At 34.7% G+C, this 19,845-nt stretch overlaps 1 protein-coding gene across 24 annotated transcripts in view; it reads left to right on the top strand.

Moving 5' to 3' along the window:
• Positions 1–19,845, top strand: part of PTPRD (protein tyrosine phosphatase receptor type D) — a 1,083,558-nt gene that overhangs the window by 910,547 nt on the left and 153,166 nt on the right. The window lies entirely within an intron of this gene.

Here is a 19,845-nt window from a genome sequence, read left to right as displayed (position 1 = left end):
ATCTGTAATGATTATTTTTTTCTGCCATGGGTAGAATTATTGTTCTTGAGGTAAGGACGAGAAAAGGATGAAACAATCTGAAGATACAAGGCAAGCTTGGACATACTCAGAGCATTCTTATCTCTGTTGCTGCCTTGCAAGCCTTTCAGATCATATGATGTAAAGAAACCATCTGACAAATAAAATGATAGTGAATGATAGATGTGAAGAAGCAGCTTGTTCTTACCATTCCATTATGGAATATTTCTTCCTCTTTCTTCTTCTTCCCTTTTTTTTTTTTTTTTTTTTTTTTTAATTTAATTTTAATCTCAAAAGGTGTGACTAATTAAGGCTACTTTCCAGTGTCATACAAGTTCCACAGTCTGATTCTAAACATGCATTTTAAAATCAAGTATAAACTGGCTAGAAAAATGAAATGGAATAATGGTTATATAAAATTCACTGAAGTCACACTTTATTCACTAAATTCACTGTCACACTTGCAGTGACTAAATCAGGAGAATTTATTCTATTATAGTCAGTAATGAATTATCAGGAAAAGTACTGGATAAACCAGGACACACTGCACTATTATTGAGATAATACCATTAAACAGGTAAGCTACTGCTTCAGAGGCTTGGATCTGAAAAACTTTATACATAAAGTCAGTTGACATTGGAAGGAATCTCTGAAAGTCGTATACTCAACCACAGGCACCTAGAGCAGGTTGCATGTGTCATAATCAGGATAATTGTTCTATAATTTGTTTTATAGAGGTTTCCAATGCCTCAAATTCGAGTTATTTAATATACTGTTTCTATGTGACTAATGACATTTTGAGGTGGCTTTGGTTGGGTTCCCCTGTGTTAATCATCACCGTAAGGTGATAGCAGCCATAGATTGCTGTCAGTTGTTAGTAGGGTTGCATTTATCTGTATGAGCTACAGCTCATGGTATTGACATTTTGACAGGTAATCAAGCTTGTGGTTTAGATCAGGGGGAAGTGTTTCACAGTGCAGTTAATTGATGAACAGTGTAAGCTTTCTGAAAAACAGGTATTTTTGTTTCATATATATCATTCAAATAGAATTATATTCAACCCTTTCAAAAATTTACGAATTCCAGTTCTGATACAAGACATTCCCAGTCCTGCATAAACTTTTCCAGTGCTGGTTATTTTTGAAGTGCTTGAATTTTTGGAAATGAATCACACACACAGTAAGGGCAAGAGGGTGCCAACTGTGGAATAAGTAAGCTGGTACTAATTACTAACTTTAAGAAAGGTACATTCAGTACAATGAATATATTAACAGAAATATTTGTGTAGAGCTGAGAATATGTCTCTTTCCAAATAAGGACTTTAAAATTTTGTTATCATTCATGTGCAAACCCACTATATGATTTTTGATCGATCATAATACTGACATGTATTAGTATTTAATTTTATGCAAAGCAGTGACAATACTGAGAGATTTATGATTTTATTTATTTATTTTACATTTTCTTAAGTTCTGGTCATTACTAGCTGCTATCTGGTAAATGTAACATCTCATGAAAATGTGCACAGTCCCAAACTACTGAATATTTACTGGACATAAACAAGTCCTGGCTAGTGAAAATTTCTTACAAATATGACTGCTATTCGTTCATTGCATCTGCCTTCCACGTGAGCTTCCTGAAATCACAACATGGAACAATGGCTGAGAAATCAATATATTATGCTGTTACCTTGTAGAAGATTGTAGGGGGATTCAGTCTCAAAATTAGTGCTTATCCATCTATGCAAGAAGTCTATGCATATCTACAGATTTTCATTTGAAATTTATGATTAGCAGTTAAGACAGAAAAATCACAAATCAGTTTTGAGTGTTAGGATGTGATATTTTCCATAATAAATCAAGAAACCTTTTGAAATACAGTAGCTGTGATTTTTGAAACATTTCTTGTACTATTTTTGGTGGCCTAGGTGTTACCATGTTTCTATACAGATACTCAGTTTTCCAGTCCCGCAACATGTCCCTGAGCAATACTTAGTAGTAGTATTGCAGTCCACTTCAACATAAAGAAAGCTATACTGTGAATGCTATTCCAAAATAAAACAAGGAAAGTTCTATCAGTACAAGAGTTATTTGGTTGTACTTTCTAATTGTATAAGCCAACATCTAGATCTCTGACTTCAGACTCTGACCTCTTTCTATGACAGAGTGACTTGTCTGGTGGATGAGGAAAAGGCTTTTGACTTAGTACACCCAGGCTTCAACAGATCATTTGAAACTATCTCCTATAGTATTTTCCCAGAGAAAAGGGCAGCCCATGGCTTGGACAGATACATTCTTTTCTATTTTTCTATGTAAAGAACTGTGTTGCTGACTGGGTCTAGAGTGTGGTGGTGAATGGAGTTAAATCCTTTTGGTGACTGGTCATGAATGGTATCCCCCCAGGGGCCAGTACTGGGGCCTGTTCTGTTCAGTATCTTTACTGATTACTTGGGCGAGAGGATTGAGTGCACCTTCAGTAAGTTTACAGATGACATCACAGGGAGATCTGGACAGGCTGTATCACTGGACTGAGGCCAGTGGGATGAAGTTCAGCAAGACCAAGTTCTGGGTCCTGCAATTTGGCCACAGCAACAGGTATGGTATAGAATACCTGGAACACTGTATGGAAGAAACACATGTAGGGGTTTTGGTAGATGCTTGGGTTTTGGCCTCTTCTCCCATGTAATCAGTGGTAAGACCAGAGGGAATGGCCTCAAGTTGCACTAAGGGAGCCTTGGGTTGGACACTAGGAAAATTTTCTTCTCTGAAAAAGTGAGCAGGCACTGGAACAGGCTCCCCAAGGAGGTAGTTAAGTCACCAACCATGCTGATGATAACATGTTCAATCAACATTTAGATTTTTCACTGAGTGATGTGTTTTATTGGGGAAATATTGGTCCTGGGTGAATGGTTGGGCTAGTTGGTCTTGGAGTTTTTTCCAGCTTCGGTGATTCCATGATTTTATGATTGTATTAAAAAAAAATCATTATGACTAATGAAAATAGTTAAATGGTGGACATTCTTTTGAGATTATTATTTTCTATTTTAATAGCAATTCTAATTCTATGTTAATAGAGGCCTTGACAGCCTTTGATCCTACTTCAGTGAACATTTTTCAGCACTAACCATACAAACTGCAGTTTAAAATTTTATCACTTACCTTCCTAACATGATATGTAAAAGTTACTTCCTATTTTATGAATACCATCATGCAAAGAAAGAAAGAAGTGAGGAAAGTAGAAAGGAAATAATCGCAGAATCATATGGATTGGAAGAGACCTCTGAAAATCATCTCATCCAACCCCTTGGTAAAGAAGGCTTCCTAGAGAAGATTGCACAGAAAAGTGCCTGGGAGGGTTTTGAATATCTCTAGAAAAGGAGACTCCACAGCCTCTCTGGGCAGCCTCTTCCAGTTTTCTGTCACCCTCAAAGTAAAGAATTTATTTCTCATGTTCAGGTGGAACTTTCTGTGTTCCTTTTTGTGCTCATTGCCCTTAATCCTATTGCTGTACATGACCAAAAAGAGACTGGCCCCATCCTCTTTACACTCACTCCTTTGATATTTTTGTTTCTAAGATCTTTCTTCAGTCTTCTCTTTTCCTAAGGAAAGAAGGCTGAGAGCCTATGATGAAGGCTTTGCAACAAAATACTTCATCTATAATCAAATTGAGTTTGTTTCTAAATTTGCTTATGAAATGTTAATTAAAAAGAAAAATTTGAAAACAGATAATTAAAGCATGAGGATATGTGTCACTAACTTCTGATATCCAATGTCACTCCTTAAATACAAGCAGACAAGTTATTGTTGTGATATAATCTCCTTTTTGGCAAAAGTATTCCATATCACACACAGTTGAAAAACAACTAATCTGAACAACACCAGAGTTATTTATGCAAGTTTTTCTAAGTCATGAGATTTTTATTGGATATGATGGAAGGCAACTGTAATTTTCATATTTTGAGTGATTTTGTTCAACAGATGATGTCATTTTATGTAGTCATTCATCAGTGAAGATAAGTAGAAAAAAACTGTAGATACAATTTTTCCTCTTATGACCTGTTATCTGATCAATAGTGTCGTTATATTTGCAGTTGCTTTCCCTTCTTTACATTTTGTATTTCTGTAGTTTAAGTTTCAGAGAGTAAAATAACAGCCTAATTTATGTGTCTACATTTGGCACGTTCCCAATAACTTGCTAATAAATGTTCATCTCTTGTCAGTTCTGACTGACAGCCCAGCCTTCTAAAATGTGTCAGATTCTCATATCTCTGTTCGAAAGATAAAGTTAAACAGTTTTCATGGCAATGTGAATGAAATCCTGAATCTATTGAATCAGCCGTTTTGGCCATTGTGGTAAGATTTTGTCTATAAGAAAATGCATGATTTTATCTCTGCACACTAATAGCTGACTGAAAACTGTTGCAGATGTCCATTTACTCTGGGGCATTTGATAGCTCAAAGTAATTTATTTACCAAAATAGACCCATTCTCACTATTCTCTTATTATATATTTAGTCATTATTTTGCCTTATCTCCACTGTGGAAAAAATGAAAATGTTCCATTGTCACAAACAGCAGTAAGATTTTCTAAAAAAGTAAAAAGTAGTGGATTCATAAACCCTGTGGAGAAGAATATGATTTCATCAGCTGTCATATATTTATCCAATATTTCAATCAAGAAATATTGTATTTGGTTTACAATAGTTTTCTGTGTTTCCAGTAAAGACTGAATCACTGTCATGCCTTACAGTCTACATGCTCATGAAATGAACTGTTTTTGTTACAAAGACTTTACAATAGAACAGATAAAAGCTACTAGAGAAAATGCATCTATTTATCTACCAAACTAACATACTCACTGCACATAAACACTTAGTTCCATGGCACAGAAAGTATAATATATCATCAGAATTGATATACTAAGCTGTTTCTTGCTTCTACCTGATACTGCATTGCTCCTGTTGCAATGTGCAGTACTAATAACAGAATATCAAAATAATACCAACAACTTAACATAAAAGTAAATCCACAAACTAGGAAATTAAATTCATAATGAACTTTGAACAAATGAATTAAGTAAGTGTAAATATACCTTGTGGCCTGATTATGTTTTGTTTAGCTGAAAATCTTTTGATCCTTTTCTCTGCTAGAAAATCTGCAATATATATTTTTTCACTATTATTTTTATTGAATATTTGAAAAACATAAAAGATTATTTTTAAGTTTTTTTGTTTGTTTGTTTGTTTCAGGTCACCCACAGTTAAAAAGGAATCCTGCTGTATTCCTTCTGTATATTTTCAGAGCAGCTGCCTCTTTAATACATTCTTTTCAAAATCTACATTGAAAATATCTTCCATGTACTCAATACAATGCAACCAAATTGTACAAAATCTCACATGTGAAAATTAGTTTAAAACTTTTATGTGAATATGTAATTAAGCATAGGGTCAACCTGGGCACAGATAAAGAGTTTTTTACATGTTTGGACTGTGAATAACAAAATATTTTATTTTCATTGCAGTTGACAAGGCATTCTGATTTAATTGTAGTCTTTCACTTGAAACATCCATTTTCTCTGTATTTTGTCTTTCACTGTAGCCAGTGAGCCTGAGGATGTCTCATGACCTCTTAAAGGAGTTGATTGTAAAATACTGTATGCAGTTAGATTTCATAGCACTTCCAATCTTAAAAATCAGGATGAGCTATTTTGAGTGCTGATATCAGCTTGAACCATGGTAAGTTTGACAGAATGTGCTTGAAAGTAATCATGTCTTGAAATGCATTGATTTAGGGCAAATTCACAAAGCTATATAAGGAATCTACAGAGGAAGAATGGTATCAAAATTGGAGATGAATGATGAATGTAAGTTTCGAGTAAATATATTATCAAAGAGGATAAACCTGTAAAATCTGGGCAGTCTGATCACTGCACAGAGGTTATCATCAATTTCATTATCTTTGAATATTCTGATATTCCAATACTGGAAATATATTTCCTACTTAATTTTACTGTCCATGGCATAATATATAAAAAATTCTTCTCTAAGACTGCATAATCTTGGGATTTGTAATCTTCTTGATTTTGTTTGCTTTCAGAAGGTGGAGAAACACAGCCTTGGAGTTTGGTAGAGGCACTTTATTGGAATATGTTCTCTATGTTTCATTTTACTCATTTGTGTGGGGTGAAAAAAAAATTACATTGACATAAATCTCAACAAGACTTTCAGCATTAAAGCTGAAGACCTGACCATTAGAAGCCTTAGAACTCCAATTCATAAAGTATTTAATGAAATACCTTCTAAAGCAAGAATGATGTTCTGGAGAATATAGAAATGTGTTTAAAAAAAAAAAAAAAAAAAAAAAAAAGCACTTCACTTACTCTGTAAAATCCATATCCTTTACCAATAGGAGTGTCTTTCCTTCACCTGGAAAGAACAAAGGTAGTGACTAGCTTTGACAGACCACAAGATAAATGTACCTCACTTCAACAAGTTGGGAACAGATTGAATTTCTGTTATAAATTCTGGCAATCAGCTGGAATTAAGTGTTACCCCTAAGACACCTGTGTCATAAAGCTTGTATGAAACTTGACAGTGTGAGTTCCTGGAACACATTTTTTAAAACATCTAGGAAATTCAAAAACCTACTGATGACATTTCCTGATTTTAATGTGGTGTACAATAGAGTTAATTAGCAAGAACAGCTGAGAATTTTAAGGGAGATGAACAACTTGAACTCTTGTATCTCACAGGGAGCACAACAAATTCAAGTGTTTATTTCTCAATTGCAATGACTTTATAGGTTGGTTTCTATATCTTGTGAGAAACTGAGAAGCTACAACTCCGATTCCCTTGCTGTTTTGAATGAGAAGACTAACAGAGGTGCTGAGTTCATGATTTGAGGGAAAAATCTGGAGAGAACACATTTATTTCATATGTACTAACAAAAATAAAGAGAGAATGTAGATTTTTTTTTTTTTTTCAATTGTGGTAGACCAGTTGACTATGAAAAGTAGCTGCAGAACTATTTGCTATATTCTGAACACATTTTGCCATACATAAGCAGTTTTGATATAAATTCTTTATTTGCCCTTTAGGATTTTATCAGCTGAGTTTTTAAACATATCAGGCTTTGATTCATTGTCAGCCATTTGTTTATTAAATTAGTAATTGCTTATATATATTTCTAGATGTTGGGCTTCAAAACAGTCTTGTACAGGTCTACAGTACTCCATGCAAATGGATTCAATAGTTTTATTAAAATATATCCTAATTGTGTTCATTTCTGAGTATCTAACTGCAAGAGGAAAATAATACAAAGACAGTAATAATACAAGAAGGATGGTGATAAATTTCCAAAATGTTATCTATAGGAAAAACTCACCAGTATAGAAGCCTTCAGTCTGGTTGAAAAACACTGAGACAGTCTCCACAGAAGAGCAATCTCAAAGAGATACTGCCTTAGTGGTGGTCAGCCCTTAAATAAAGTCTAGAAGAGGTGGAGTCAAGCTCCACCCCTTCTGGAAGCACAGCTGAATGACCCTCACCTTACACTTGCCTCAGCTGATTAATCAGAGGTTCAGGCTGTGATTACCAGTTTCCCATACACTAATTCACAAAAGAGTAGTCTGTACATGTGTATATCCAAACAACTTTTTTTTAATATTTTATGACACTTTGCATTTCCCCCAAGATGTAATACTCATTTACAGTGGACATGAAGCAAATTAAGAAGTAATTATAGAAATCCTAGAATGAGACCTAAGAATTTTAAAATTTTGTGTCCATAGGATCATCATTTACACCAAAATGAAGTTTGTCTGCTTAGTATTATGTATACATTTGTATTAGCAAAGAAGTAGAGTCCACCTACTGCTCTCAATGTTTACTTACTACCTAGAATTTCTTTAAAAACAATGGGGAAAAATGCACAAACTCAGTAAAGTATGTTTGTACTCAATTTGGGAAGCATGAGATGACTTAATATCTGTGAAATTATTGTGCTTATGTTACATTCATTTCTCATAAACAAAACAAAAACTAAATCTTGCTTTTCATTTTTAAATGCCTCGTGTATCCTCATAGCAGATGTCATCATTAGGGTGGTTTGAGTTTGAGCACAAGTATCTCGCATGCATAGTCATATAATAACCAAATTTAGTTTTCACTGCTGTAAATAGGGAGTTTGGCTGACATTGAAAGTGTCACCACAACTGAGAGAGCTGTCATCATGGCAATAAAAGGGTTCAATCCTCAAAGGAACTTCATAATCCTTAGTAAAATTGTCCTGAATCTTCTGTTCCTGATAATAGGCACAGACAATACACATGCTCATAGCTAGCCCTTCTCTGCAAAACACTATGAAAAAGTATGCACTAACACCTTGGACTTGAATGGAAAATGCCCTGACATGGTAGCCTTTGGCAGCTAAAAAGCTCTGGAGCCGCGAGAGGTGTAGGCAGATAATTAAAGTTGAAAGCAACAGCAAGTTCAAAAGAAATGTTTATAGACCAACAGAAAGGGAATAATGAGATAATTTTGCAGCTGAAACAAGAGAATGTGTAAAATTTCTATTTTTGCTTCTGGGAGACTGACAAGTGTTTGTAACTCTCTAGAGAGACATGTTTGAACAGAAGACTAAACACAGACTGAAAGAAAATTGAGGGAAAAGAAGGAAAGGAAAAATAGTCTGAAAGGTAGTTATCTCCAGAGTAAAAATGCCAGGAAGACCAAAGCATAAAACTCAGATATAAATATCTTCTAAGGGTCTTATAGAAAAAAGCTTCTGTCATAAAAATGTGTGGTTACACTACTGTGGAGAAAACTCTTCTAGGATAAAACAGAAACTTATTATCATAAGTTTATGGACAGGTGGAACAACAGCAATCACTTAGAACACTAAGGACATAGTAAAATAAAATCAGTATAAAATGAACATTTTAGTTCTAACTGATTTATTAGTATTAGTACAGGCTTTATTCAATTTATAGAGCATTAAAGTTGTGTAATGGGTTCTTAGGAACAAGTGCAATACTGCTTTCATTTGTTAAAATGATTATTCCAGGTTTCATAGCATTTATTCTTTTGATGCAGTCCTGTAACTCCTAATATATTTAATTAGAATTATATGCACACCGTGAGAAGAAACAGTGTGTGTTTGATTGTAAAAATTATTAAACTAACCTCCCATTTTGACTGAGAAAGTTGTTTATTTACAATAAACTTCCAACTGGGTACTTTCAGTCTTATGACCTCTCAGTAACAACAGTAGACCAACTGATATATAGCTGCTGAAGTGAATAGTGATAGTAGGTGCTAATTGCCCCGTCTAGCTAATGCTAAAGCAGATAGATACGTAAGTATGTGCTAGAAGATCAGCGCTATTGTGAGGTATAAAAAAAAAAAAAAAAAAAAAAAAAGTTACTAACAACGAATGATGATAAAATCTCATGACACTTCTAATCAGGGTTTAGTGTATGCACATTAGCGTGTCTTCAATGCCTAAATATCAACTTGAAAATTCCTTCTGATTCTTTTCTCTTGGTCTTATAGTAACTAGTTTTCAGTGATGCTTGAACGAAACAGCTACTTGTACAGGCCTCAATATCTCATCATTACACATTACTGCTTTTCCGCATTGGGGGTTATGAAGCAGCAACATATAGTTTAAAAGCCAACAAAAGTGGCTTCAGAGCTGTGGGATGTCTGCGGCAGGAATTGAGGGCACAGGTCATCTTCTCTTTTCTTCTCCCTGTAGTAGGTAAGGACATTGAAGGAAACAGATGGATCCAACCGTGGGTTTGTTTGTTTGTTTGTTTGTTTGTTTGTTTTGTTTTTGTTTTTGTTTTTGTTTTTTTATAACAGAACAGCATGCGTAGATAGCATCAGACTTACAGGCACTAGATGAGTTTTAACTCTCTCCAAAAGGGAAGAAGGTCCTTGTGGATAAAACTAGCAGGGATTGCAAATAAATCAATAAATAAATAAATAAAATTAAAAAAAAAAAAAAAAGAGAAATAATTTTCCTTGCTCTGTAGTAGGATAGAGATTAGGGATTAGGGATTTTTAAACTCAAGGTTCAATAGAGTGTTTTCAAAAAAGCTCTTGATGGTGCTCTTTCATGGTAGCTTTTTTGTGGTTTTCAACTGCCAAATGAGACGTTAAGGGGCGTCTTTGTGGATAAGAATGTTTATGGTCTTGTTCATTACAGGCCCAAAATCAGTTCCTGTAATAATATTTAGGCATAGCTGTTTCATACAAAAGGTTAAAAGTTACCTTTGTCAACAAAAACAAAAACAAACAACAACAAAAAAAATAAACAAACAAAAAAATCAGGTTAAATAGCTCAGACAGACTTTTTTTCACTCTTTTTTTTTTTTTTTTTCTTTCCCCCCGGGAGTGCAGAATGTAGAGCCAAGACAAACTCATAACACATAAATCTTTATATTATGTAAATAAAATACACTATATAAGATATTTTCTTCATGTGTCGAATGAGGAAAAAGTTATTCAAAATTCAAACCCAACCACCACTGCTTTTTAAAATCACCATGTCTATTACTTTTGCAGCTAGTACTCAAAGCAGATTGTGTTACAGACATTTTTCAAACTAGTATGCTTTAATACAATCAGTTGATGAAATTAATAAAATATAAGTCAAAGGATGAACACGTTGCTTTTTTAAGTTTTCCCAAAGTAGAAAATACTAAAATTGTGTTGTGCACTTGTAGGATCTATTGCTGTATATTTACAGAAATAATTATTTCTCTGTTAGTTTAACATGTGATATGTTCTCAACTACTTCAAAAGGTTACTTCATGCCTGCCTCTCCCTCCTACTGGAAAATTAGTTTCAATCCTGTTCTCTAAAAGGAAAAAATTTGGGAAAACAAACAAACAAACAAAAAAACCTTTGTAAGAAAAAAAAATCTTTGATTATCTAGAAGAGAGCTGGTGAGAAAATTATGTTGAAAGAAAACTAAATTGAAATAAAAGCTTACTTGTACTCTATCTTAAATTAACATAATATTAAGCAAATTAGGCATCTTATATTGTGTGCTCTGAACAGCACAAAGTACTCAAGGGAGGCAAACAAGACAAATGCAGATTAGGACAGTCCTTACCCCCAAATAGCTACCTGTGCTGGGTTTGATGCAGTGTGGTGTACTGTTGGCCCTTTTGGCTTCCAGGACACACTGTTCACACTGTTCAACTTTCCATCAGCCTGAATCACCATATCACTTGCTGTGGGTATGCACTCTAGCTTTTTGTTCTGTATTCAGTACTTATATCCAGGGCTGCCCCATCTGAGGTGTAGAATCCAGCCACTTCCCCTTGTTAAACTCCAAGTGGTTGATTACTGCCCAGGCCTTCTATTTGTCAGGATCTCTCTGTATGTTCTCTCAATACTCAAGAGCATGAAGAACTCCTCTTAATTTAGTATCACTTACAAGCTTATTGTGTATTAAAGTCTTTCATTTAGGTCATTTGCAAAGACACTGAAGAGAATTGGCCCTAAAATGGAACCCTGATGAAAATGTAGTTGGCCACCAGCATTATATAACCCCATTTACTATAAATCTTTGAACTGATCAGACAGCTGCTTACTCATTGTATTATTTGTTTGTCTAGTTATGCACTGGACATTTTGTCCAGAAGATACTGGACAGAAAGGGATTGTGAGAAATACTATTTGTATAACATATTATTTCCTAATAAAATATGCATTGTTTATAAGACATAGTTTATATGTATGTACTATAATATATAGTAATATTTATATAGCACAGAAATGTATAGTATTACAATATTATTCTCATATGAAAATCGTTCTAAACACAGATGATGCTTTCTCCTCTACAGTTCAATTGTGAGGTCCCTAAATCTTACAGGTGTTAAATTAATGCAGTTAGCATCATTTATACTATATATAAGGTGTGGAGTATGTAGACTGATTTAAAAGTCATTAAATAAAATTATAGTATGGAGGAAACAACAAATCTATAAATTACATAAAATCAATTGCAGAAGTGGCCATGGCTTAAGAAATCTGACTGTCTCAAGCAGCATAATTCTTGTAGGTCTTACACATCTAGTTCAAATGCAAAGAAGGGAGAAAGGGATAGTATCACCCCCTGATCAGACTATTCCTTTTCTAGAACATGCACTTTTACTCTCTTGTCCTCTTTGGTGACACAAGCAGAAGATGGTTGTGTCCTGTTCTCAATTCAGATTAGTATGTAATGTCTTTATTTTGATTATTTGTTGCTTTGTACTTAAGAATGAGTGTGAGACAATCACTAGTAAAAGTGAAATATATTAATATCAATATTTAACACAGAATCTTAACACTATAAAGAAGAAAAAAATAAGATTTAAAAAATGTTGTATGTGTTTTGAATCATTCCTAGATATCAACTACTAACATTGGAATTGCGCTTTAGTGAGCACCGGAACCTGTTACTGATATTCGTTATCCCAGCGTACAATATAGTTTGAAAAATTAAAACTTAGGGCATAGTCTTCCATCACAGTATATTTTGCTCATTTTATTTTTAAAATGGAGGAAAACGAATCACAGATACATTGAAATATGTACTAGGCAGAGCAATCATGTTTTCTTAATCCTCATTCTTGGCAAGCCGTAGTCCGGCCCTGATTTAGTGTAATCTAAATCCTAACCCTGTCTGGAAACTAGACCTCAAATTAGGAATGATAATCATTAAAATTCCTATAATTCTCTTTTGCAGTGCTCTTGTCTTTTATTTATCAGTGCAAGATGTATAGTTTCATTTTTGTGACATTTGCATATGTAAATAAATGTGAGGTTGTATTTCTTCAGAGGTTTAGTATTTCTTAGTTCCTAAGTATGGATACTGTGCACCTAAACCTCTTCACATTTTCTGCCTTTGTTTCATTACCATAATCCTGACTGAATCCTCTCCTTATGCAAAAGAACGGACATTTGGCAGTGATTCTTGAATTTCCTGCATTTTTTTAGGACATGACCTTTTTTATTTCACTTTCCATTCACAGCGAGAAAAACAGATAAATAGAAGCTCAGCCATGGCCAAATTTGGTCATATGATTATCAGATGATATGCTAGTCTGTAAACTATGACAATGCCAAATTGCAAATGTGAGAATAACTCTTCTTTTCTTTTCTTTTCTTTTCTTTTCTTTTCTTTTCTTTTCTTTTCTTTTCTTTTCTTTTCTTTTCTTTTCTTTTCTTTTCTTTTCTTTTCTTTTCTTTTCTTTTCTTTTCTCTTTTCTTTTCTTTTCTTTTCTTTTCTTTTCTTTTCTTTTCTTTTCTTTTCTTTTCTTTTCTTTTCTTTTCTTTTCTTTTCTTTTCTTTTCTTTTCTTTTCTTTTCTTTTCTTTTCTTTTCTTTTCTTTTCTTTTCTTTTCTTTTCTTTTCTTTATGTTGTTTTGTTTTCTTTTGTTTTAATGAGTGATGATTCTTTGTGTTGCTTCTAGGCTGTTGGTATTTCATTATTAAAGAAGATGTGTTCCCACCAGTGGAAAACTTTTTCTTTGGAAAGAACTTGCTATGCACACCTTTAATTTAGCAGATTTTGAGAAAGGGGATACAAATACTTTTTCCATTTTCATGTCCTTATGAAGATATCTAATTTCAGTGTACTTATTTGTTAAAACAGAGAAGTTACTTTAGGCTAAATTCTAGTAACAATGAATGTTAACCAACTTAAATCAATGTGGAATTCCTGGTTCAACATTCATACAAATGATAATTCAGGCTCCATGTTTTGTTATGCAGACATTACTTTATAATTTTCAGGGTAATTGCATAGACTTACTACTATTTTCATCAAAAGTTATTTGTGAATCTTGAAGATGAATATTTAAAAACATATTTTTAAATGAATGCTTTTTAAGGGATAGTATGGGCAGTTATTTTCTTGTTGAACATTTAGTGATTGTTAGTGAGTCTCTGTTCATCTTATTTGTGTCTTGTTCCTTTTCCTGCATGGTGTAATTGCTTAAAATGTAACATAAATCAAAAGTGCTACCTACTTATATTATTGCAGTACAGCCATTACCTAATTTACCTAATTTTACTGACTTACAGCAGCACTACGTAAATGTATGTGTCTGTATATAACAGCTCTGAACAATGAACTCTTGGAAAAGTAGTTCTATATTCATAATTTCTGTTTCAGCAATATTTACTTTGTAAAATATTTCAATAAGAATGTTATTTAGTAATTGACATTTTTCTTACTTATTATGTCTTTTCAATCATACTTAGTATTTAATTCATACTAATAAACTGTTTTGTTTTTATTTTTCAATTCATTCATTTGCATAGTTCTTCAGTATTAGTAGAGAATACCAGCTTTGCTGCAAAATGTTTATTTCAGTCCCTGCTCCAATCTATTTGATTTCATACCCACTTTCAGTTAAGTTGTAGGAAGAATGATTTTGAATAATATGGTCATGATGTCAAAATAGAGCGAATTATATGCTGCTGCCATCTGGAATAGTGAAAATAAAAGCTTTATTTACACTGTTCTTTGAAATAATAAACTTTATTGCAGCAGTTTATCTTCAGTATCTATAGCGTATTCTGGGAATACTCCATGTGTGCCTTTTTAATTCTGCGAGCTATAGAATGACTAAAATTTGCCACTGGCAAAGCCATCACTGAATCTCGAAATAGATTTTTATTTCTTTTTTCTTCCTGAATAGAATGGAGAACAACCTTCCATTTCCACAAGAAGAATAATTAGTTCACACAGGACCATGTTGCTTTTTATGAGACAAAATGCAATACTTTAAGTATATATCTTAGTAAGGCAAATTACAGAGATTAAACTGCAGGTTAATTCCAGAACACAGATCTATCTATGGTGCGAACAACTAAGGTGGAAGAAAATACTTAACATCTAGTTTTCATATTGACTATCCAGTCTTGGAACCTGCTGCTATTACCTTTATACTCCATAATCCACATCTAATGTCAACACTGTGTTTTGGGTACATCACTTTTGCGCTTAATATCTACAACATAGTAATTTTGTCTTAATGTTTTATATCTGATAAACTTTTTCTTTCTTATTAAATCACAGTGTTGACTGTTGAAGATATTCAGCAAGTTAGTGTTATAGAGAATTTAGGACTTTAAGTCCCAGTCCATGTGGATTCAATGGCTGTTTATAATAGCCACTTTTTCCAGAAAGGTCTAGAAATGATTTGAAAGTTTTCTGCAGAAAAAGTAGTCAAAATGTAAATAAGAAGTCATGAACACTGGCAGAAAATATCATTCCCTTATTTTACTTGTGTTGGTATATTTATCATAAAGCATGAAATCCATTGTACTAGATTTGAATCTTCCTCTTTCTTTGGATCCTGCTTTTGTATGTATGTAAATTTTACAGCATAATGCTTCTAAAGTTGCTGAAATCCTATAGAAGATTTGTAACATTTGAAAAAGAGGGACTGGAGTAGCAATTTTTTTGTTATTGTTGTTTAAGAGTTACAAGTTATACTTAAAAAAAGGAAGAGAGTAGAATTTGTCATATGTAGTTATGACACTTACGTACAAAGATTTTTTTCTTGGTTAGTTGTGTGGGGGTGTTCCTTGTTTGTTTGTTTTATGGGTACTCTTAAAGATGAACATAGTTTCTTTTTGTTAGAGCATAATTTTACTTGAAATATGAGTATTTTCAAAATGCAACCTTTTCAAAATTAACTCTTACTCAAAAGCTGAGTTTAGCTAGAGATGAGAATCTCGAGGAGGTTTTTTTTACAGATGAGCAATGTTGGACAGGCTGAATACACAAAGAGAAAGTCTAGAAATACATTCCAAGAATAACTGTCATTGAAAACTAAAGGCAAGTAAGCTTCAAATCATTGTCTCTTAGAAGTTTATATAATAACAGTCTTTGTAGTTGCCTACGATATTTTGAGGCAAGTAACTTTCAAAGAGCACTTCCATCAATTGGAAGTGATACTAGCACAGGACTTAGGGTATTCTTTTAATGTCAGCAATGGAGAACAGCATTTAATAGGGACTCACGCTGTTATAGCATCTAACAAATTCAAAGAATGTACTCTATTTCTAAATCTTTGTATCTGGCATCCTAAACAAAACTTCTATTATACGTACTATTCACTAACCACAAGGACAGAAAAATCTGCCCTTTAATGGTTTCTCAAGCTGACAGTACCAAATGGCTTTGAAGGTCAAGCCTGATTTAAATTGTTGATGCACTGAAGGCTATTTCACAAGAACTGAATATTAAAAATTCACCTTATGTACAATTCTAGGCCTTCCAATCTATCAAAAAAATTTAATGGTTATTTTTCTCTTACAGAGAGTTAGAGACAGTTCATTAATAAACAGTGCTCAGATCTGTTGGACAGTGTGTTTGATGATTTGTCAAACTTGCTATCATCAAAATGTAAAGACAGTTTTGTACAAATCACTAATACTCTTAGAGACTAGAAATAAAATAAAATAAAATAAAAAAATAAAAGGCGATTAACACCTTTAAAACTATATCCACTCTGATAAGCACTCTGATTAGAAATTTTACTATTTCCTCAGTCCATTTTATGTGGAACATAATGTTTTATTGCCAAATACCTAAAACCAGATTGGAAACAAGACACAACTGTCAAAAATATAACAGTTCCAGCTACTTGAGTCCACTATATTGTGATGTTTCTCATGAAAATTTAATGAAGAACACTCATTCAAAGAGATCCTATGCATACTGGGAATGAATAGAATTTAATTACCCTTATTAAAAGTAAGAAAATAAAACTCTTTACTACTCCATCCTCTTTGTATTCAGGACAGATTGTCTGTGTCGTACACTTGTGTGTCCATAAAAGGCATTTCAGAGTTTTCAATATAAGCCAAGGAAGAAATGAAAGGTTAAAATCCATTTACATAGTTGTTTTAATTCGCAAGTCAAATATCGCTACTTTCAAAGTAAAGTCTTCATGTTTTGTAAGCAAATTTGAGACTCACCTGTCTTTGTTAAGAGATCTTATAGATAGTAAAGAGTTTGACGCTTAATTACTGACTGGTAGATATATTAGGTTTAACAATTTATGTAAACTTACAGTATCATAGAATTGCTGAGGTTGGAAAAGACACTCAAAATCATCAAGTCCAACCTTAACCTTAACATACTACCCTAACTCTAACAACCCACCACTAAATCATGTTCCCGAGCACCACGTCCAAACAGATTTTAAACACATTCAGGGATGGTGACTCATCCACCTCCCCTGGGAACCTATTCCAATGCTTAACAACCCTTTCTATAAGAAGTTTTCCATTATGACCAAACAACCCCCCCCCCCCCCCCCCCCCCAGTTGCAATTTAAGGCCATTTCCCTTTATCCTGTCACTGTCACCAGTGAGAAGAGACCATCCAAAACCTTTGCAATCAACATCCAGGTATTTGAAGAGAGCAATTAGCTCTCCTCTCAGTATCCTCTTCCTCAGACTAAACAGCCCCGGATCCTTCAGTCACTCACAGAATCACAGAATCACAGAATGACCTGGGTTGGAAGGGACATCAAGGATCATGAAGTTCCAACCCCCCTGCCTGGCAGGGCCACCAAACTTCCACAGTTACTAGATCAGGTTGCCCAGGGCCCCATCCAACCTGGCCTTGAACACCTCCAAGGACGGGGCATCCACAACCTCCCTGGGCAGCCTGTTCCAGGACTTCACCACTCTCCTAGTAAAGAACTTCCCCCTAACATCCAACCTAAATCTACCCTCTTTCAACTTAAACCCATTTCCCCTTGTCCTGGTATTATCAGTCTTTCAAAGAGTTTACTCCCCTCCTGGATATACGTTCCCTTCAGGTACTGAAAGGCTGCAATGAGGTCACCCTGCAGCCTTCTTTTCTCCTTCTTTGTTCTTCTCTGAACAAGCCCAGCTCCCTCAGCCTGCCTTTTTAGGGAAGTTGCTCCAGTCCCCTGATCAGAGTGCCCTAATAGGGCATATTCTCCAACTCCTTTACAAGCTTTATTGCCTTTTTTTTGGACCTACTCTATCATTTCAATGTCTTTTCTGAATCGAGGTGCCCAATACTGAACACAGTATTCGAGATGGGGCCTCACCAGTGCCAAGTACAGGCATAGGATTACCTCTCTAGTCCTGCTCACCACACCATTCCTGATACAAACCAGGATGCCACTGGCCTTCTGGGCCACTTGGGCACACTGCTGGCTAATATTCTGCTGCCTGTCCATCAGTAGACCAAGGTCCCTTTTCATCAGGCAGCTTTCCAGCCACTCCTCCCCAAGCATATGGGGTTGCTTGGGGCGTAAAATTCAGGACCTGACACTTGGTCCCATTGAACTAGTACAGTTTCACTTCACCCATTCATCCAGTCTATCCAGGTCCTCTGTAGTGCCTTTCTCCTCTCAGGCAGATTAACACTCCCTCCCAGGTTGGTGTCATCTATGAACTTACTGAGGGTGCACTTAATCCCCTCATCAAGATCCTCAATAAAGGTGTTAAATGGGAGTGGCCCAAGTACTGAGCCCTAGGACACACCACATGTGACTGGCTGCCAACAGGATTTAACTCCATAGACCACAAGTGTTTAATCAAGAGGAACATACACCCATCTGACACACGAGCTTCTCCACAAGGATGTTGTGGGGGACAGTGTCAGAGGTTTTACTGAAGTCCAGATAGATCACACTGACAGCTTCACCTTCATCCACTAAGCGGGTCACATTGTCATAGAATGATATGAAGTTTATCAAGCAGGAGCTACTATTCATGAAACCATGCTGTCTGGACCTGATCTCGTCATTGACCTTGAGTTGATTTGTGATGGCTCTTGACATTATGCATTCCATAACCTTCCCTGGCACTGATGTGAGGCTGATAGATCTCTAGCTACTAGGATCATCTTTTCAGCCCTTTTTGAGGATGAGCATCACATTTGCCAATCTCCAGTCCACCTAGTCATCCCTGGTTAGCCAGGACTGTTGAGGAATGATGGAGAATGGCTTGGCAATCACATTTACAACTCCCTTAGCATTCTAGAGTGCAGTCCATCTGTCTCCATGGATTTGTGAGTGTCCAGCTTTTGAAGCAGATCCAAAACCTCATGGATTTTGCTGGGCCTATTCTGTTCCCTGTACCTGTCTTCCAGTGCAAGGAGCTGTGAGTGCCCAGGGAACAACTAGTCTTACTATTAAAGACTGAGGCAAAGAAGGCATTAAGTACCTCAGCCTTATCCTGATTCTTAGTCAGTATGTTCTCTGCATCCAACAAGGTATGGAGATTGTCCCTAGCCCTCTTCTTACAGTTGATATGTTTATGTATATTTGTGGGAGAACTGTTTTTACTATACTATAGCAGTTTCCATATGCATTTACATTGAAAGCAGTTAAGGAACTTGTGGGTGACATGAAAACCTCAGGGACTACAAAGATTTGTAGGGTATACTTGCTTCATATACTTTTTTTTTTTTTTTTTTTTTTTTTTTTTTTTTTTTTTTTTTTTTTTTTTTTTTCCCAGAAAATAGTGTACACTTTCTTGAAACTGTTCAAAAAATTAATGATTCCATGCAGTGAATTGACATGGTACAGTTTTTCCAGGGTAATTTTATCCCTTAATCAATTGTATGTCAAAAGACACCAAGCAAGACATTAAATAAGATATGTGCTTTAGAGTTAGTACTGATCCTATTTTCTTGATTATTTTTTTCTAGCTTGTCCTCTTTAAACAGAAATAGTAGCAGTTATTATGAAAGAAAAGACCAAGATGATGCAAATATATTATTTTACTTATTCTAGCCTAATTTATGAGGAATTATTCCAGTGT

Source organism: Excalfactoria chinensis, chromosome Z, assembly GCF_039878825.1.
Source record: "Excalfactoria chinensis isolate bCotChi1 chromosome Z, bCotChi1.hap2, whole genome shotgun sequence".
NCBI lineage: Eukaryota > Metazoa > Chordata > Aves > Galliformes > Phasianidae > Excalfactoria > Excalfactoria chinensis.
The sequence above is the reverse complement of the archived record's forward strand: the minus strand, read 5'-3'. Positions and strand labels throughout refer to the sequence as shown.